Raw genomic sequence first — 5,055 nt, 5'->3', positions numbered from 1 at the left:
CACAGGGGACGGCGTCATCAGTGGCCAGCAGGGAGGAACTCGGGCCACCACAGCACCTCCAGCCTCAGAGGTTTACGATACAGAGATCTTGGTTGAGTAATACATTTCCTTTTTCACTCTTTATAGAGAAAGTATGTGCGAGTCAATCATTAGTTAACAAAACTGAAAGAAAAATGTTTAGCCTTTATAATGACAAAAAAAATTTTAAGTGACTTTTTAGTAAATGAACTGAACGCTACTAATGACAAATGAGATTTATTACTTCACTCAAACAGGCTTGGGTGATGTTTAACATGAAAATATGCCATTTAGATTATTATATGTATTTGCAACACTGTGGGACTACGGTGGGGAGGCGGATGGGTGGAGGTGGAAGAAGGTATATGGGGGATAAATGGTGATGGAAAAAAGTAATAAATTAAAATAAAGAAAAATAAATTATATGTATTTGAAAGTAATAGTGTTATATGATACTTTTTATAGTATTATACTTAGTTCTTTGGAAGAAAAATATTGTTGACTAAGTTCTTCAATACAGTTATTTTAATTTTAAAACATGGATTTTTCAGTGGAAGTACTTATATTTACACAGGATAACATATTATATGCAGTTAAAGGTAAGTTGCAACTTTTTAATATTCTATCTTTAATTAGTTATTCTCTGCCTCTTTTCCATTTTCCTGCTCTCTGAGACTAGGTACCAAGTTGCTTTTATGTACAGACACTTACAGACACACACATGGCATCCTGGCATTCAGGAGAATGGGAACAGTAGGCAGGCTGAAGCAATAGCTGACTTTCTTTAAACTGATATTTAAAAGGAAAGAAAAATTCAGCTCAATCTTTCTGTCTCTCTCTTTTCCTTTCATGCAAGCACTGTCTGCTTTAAAATGAGCCATCCAAGAATTATAATTGACAAAGAAAGTTTTAAGAATCTCATTTAAAAATTTCATGCCCTAACAGGTTTGGCTCAGTGGATAGAGCATCAGCCTGCGGACTGAAGGGTCCCAGGTTCGATTCTGATCAAGGGCATATACCTTGGTTGTAGGCGCATCCCCAGTAGGGAGTGTGCAGGAGGCAGCTGATCGATGTTTCTCTCTCATCGATGTTTCTCACTCTCTATTCCTCTCCCTTCCTCTCTGTAAACAATCAATAAAATAAATTTTAAAAAAATGTCAGCCCTGGCCAGTGGTTAGAGCGTCAGCCCAAGTACTGAAGGGTTGTGGATTCAATTCCCAGTCAAGGACACAGGTCTGGGTTGTGGCTTCCATCCCTAGCCCTAGTCAGGTGAGTCCTGGAGGCAACCAATTGAAGTATCTCTCTCATATGGATGTTCCTCTCTCTCCCTTCTCCCTCTCTTCCTTCTTCTCTCTCTAAAAATCAATGGAAGAAATCCTCAGGTGAGGATTAACAAACAACAACAACAAAATTCAGAATGTAATTAACCAGTCTTTGATTTATATGTCTTTTTGCGTTGTTTTTTTTCTTCCATAAATAAGAGTAAAAATCTCAAAGATTGATGGACTTTGCCAAGGGTGGTACTCCCTCCCTCTTTATTTTAGATTACAAGTATTTAAAGGAGACTATTTTCTGAGTAAAATATAGAATTTTATATAGAAAATTGGTTTTTTATTTTATTTGTTTTTAATGCTATTTTTGTATTAACTGATGTTAGATTGTGTATCAGAAAACAAATCTTTTGATTTGGTGTCAGTGGTAGCTTTTTTGATGCATAATTCCTTCAGATTCTCCCACCGCACTCCCACTGGTTCTACACTGCCTGACTGGGGGAGTGAACTCTCTTTTCAAATTACCAACATTATTTTAAGAGCCTAAGTTTCCCCTGGATTTTTAACAAGTAAATTTTGAGACTGTACAGAGACTAGCATTCAGACGACATTTTCCTTCCCCTTGCATCTAAGTAGTGCTGCATCGTCATTTATCACCAAAAAATGTGAGTAGAAGTGACACATGTCACTTCCTGGCTGAGGAGGTTAAGAGCAGGCATGCTTTCTCCAGCTGTCTCCCTTTACCCATCTATCAACTGAAGAGAGAAAGTTCAGGAAAATAGAAGACAAAGCTAGAGGCTGGAAGGAGCCCAAGACCCTAGATTACTGTGTAAAGGAGAGAGGCCCCTTTCCTGACTGTCTGATGACTGATGTTAGTAAGAAATAAAACTTTAAAATTATTAAGAATTGAGATATAGAGGACTTTTGGTTGTTTTTATTTGTTTATTTGTACAATAGGGAAGTGAAGGTAACACAAGCAGAACTGACTGACTATATAAAATTAGAAAGATTTAGCAGCAGTCTGGCCAGTGTGGCTCAGTGGTTGAGCATTGACCTATGAATCAGGAGGTCAGGGCTCGATTCCAGGTCAGGGCATCTGCCTGGGTTGAAGGCTTGATCCCCAGTAAGGGGTGTGCAGAAGGCAAGCAATCCTCAATGATTCTTTCTCATCATTGATGTTTTTATTTCTCTCTCCTTCTCTGACATCAATAATTTTAAAAAAAGATTCAGGTAATATGCTGTATTAAAATGAATGTACCTAGCAAAAGAATTTTAAGTATACATTTTCTGGGTTTCAAATACTATCAAGGGCTCTTACTTTGATATTTGACTTACTTCATCATATAGATTAGAGCTTTTTATTTAACAAGCTTCCTACATTATTACCTTTATACAACTGCCAAAGAACAGATTTTAAAAAGGACCTTTAACAAAATACAAATCAATAAACAAAGAACTGAGATTTCAAAAAAGAAAAAGGAGAGAGAGATATTACATAAAATTTTCAGATCATGGATATGTCAAGAAGAATGAATGACGCAATTGCTAGAATTAATTTCCCCCAAATCAATTCAGAAACAGTTATTTTAATACAGTTATGCAACTCATAACATGTTTGTCAATTTCAGACTGCATATACAATGGTGATCCCATAAGGTTATATGGGAGCTGCATTACCTGTGAGAAATGGGAGGATATGTGATTCAAGAGGCTTTTCTTCCTGCGTTGGAGCAATATCTGTAGGACATGCAATAGATTCCCTGGTACCGCACCTCCGTCTTGAGTGCACAGATCATATCTCAGTCAGCGAGGCACCACATTGTTTCAGCACAGAGGAGCTTGTCCACTCAGTGGTACATATTTGGAAGGTGCTTTTGCCCTCCCAGATCCGTACATTACTTTTTTGTGTTTTTGATATATTTTTATTGATTTCAGAGAGGAAGGGAGTGGGAGAGAGAGATAGAAACATCAATGATGACAGAGAATCATTGATTGACTGCCTCCTGCATGTCCCCCACTGGAGACCGAGACCATATCCCAGGCATGTGCCCTTGACTGGAATCGAACCCAGGAACCTTCAGTCTGCAGGCCGACGCTCTATCCACTAAGACGAACCAGCTAGGGCTGTACATTACTTGTTGAGGACCGAAGCTCCTGTGTAAAGACACAGGTCCAATGGAGCCACATTAACAAGTATTAAGTGCACTGCCACTGTAGCAAAAGCTTTCTGTGGTCATGTGGAGCCGCCTGTCCCTGTACCTTAGAAATATTTCTAGGTTGTAATGATGTAAAGCATGGATAAGTTTTAGTTCTTCCATCAATTCAATGCCAGAGAGAGCCCTTTTTGCCACAAAGGGTCAATGGAATCAAAAACAAATTCCCAAAGTCAAAATAACTGAATCCTTCGTTTTACACTCTCTCCATGTTAAACACTTCTTTATTTAAAAAATTATCTTTATTTTTGAAAGTATTATAGATGTCCCTCCCCCATTGACCCTTCCATCCTGCTCCCAGGCCTTCCCTGCACTATTGTCTGTCCATGGGCTATGTATATATGCATATAAACATCTCTTTTTTAAAAACAAATACCACAAAATTTCTTAATCTGCTCACTGCGCCAACATGCAATAGCCAAAACCACATTGCTACAGCCTTCTGTTATGTTCCTTTCTCTCTCTATCTTGATTTCTTATTCCTACAGATCCTCAGGCCACCTGTTATTTCCTCCTGACAGTCACTATTGTGGTGATTTATACCTTATTCAGCCTGTTTCTCTTTGATATTTCCAATCGATCCAGACCACATCTCTGTTTATTGACAGCTTTGCTATTCTATTTCTCACTCTATGAAAGTAAGTAGGGGAAGGGCTTGTGGGACAGTGTTTATAAAGTCTACAGTCATGACAGTAATGTCCCACGTCTTCACATTCATGCCCCACTCACTCACTGACTCACCCAGAGCAACTTGTCCTGCAAGCTCCATTCATGGAAAGTGCCCTGTACAGATGTTCCATTTGATATATTTTATATTATAGGAGTTGCCTAGGGGTAGTAGACTAGTGATGCATTTCTCAGAACATGTTCCATTGTTAAGCAATGCATGACTGTATATCAAATGACAATTGGTATCTTGACATTTTTTTTTAAAGAGGAAGGGAGATGGAGAGATAGAAACATTAATGATGAGAGAAGTCATTGGTTGGCTGCCTTCTGCACACCTCACATTGGGGATTGAGCCTGAAACCTGGGCATATGTCCTGACTGGGAATCAAACCATGACCTCCTGGTTCATAGATTGATGCTCAACCATTGAACCACACTGACTGCCCCCCCCAAAAAAAAATACTGTTTTTTAAACAAAATTTTATATCATAAAAGCCTTAACATTAAAGATATTTTTTATTGATTTTACAGAGAGGAAGGGAGAGGGATAGAGAGATAGAAACATCAATGAGAAACTTTGATGTGAGAGAAACACATTGATAGGTTGCTTCCTGCAGGAGCTCTGACCAGAGCCAGGGCCCGAGAAACCTGCAACCAAGGTACCTGCCCTTGACTGGAATCAAACCCAGGACCCTTTAGTCCGCAGGTCAATGCTCTATCCACTGAGCTAAACCGGCTAGGGCAGTGGTCGGCAAAGTGGCCCCTTGAGTGTGTCTCTTCCACAAAATACCACATGTGGGTGCGCACGTACAGTGCGATTGAAACTTCGTGGCCCATGCCACGGGGCCAAAGAGCCGCGTGTGGCTTGCGAGCCACAGTTTGCC

Source organism: Myotis lucifugus, unplaced genomic scaffold (genome assembly GCF_000147115.1).
Source record: "Myotis lucifugus unplaced genomic scaffold, Myoluc2.0 scaffold_32, whole genome shotgun sequence".
NCBI lineage: Eukaryota > Metazoa > Chordata > Mammalia > Chiroptera > Vespertilionidae > Myotis > Myotis lucifugus.
This window is presented reverse-complemented; position numbering follows the sequence as displayed.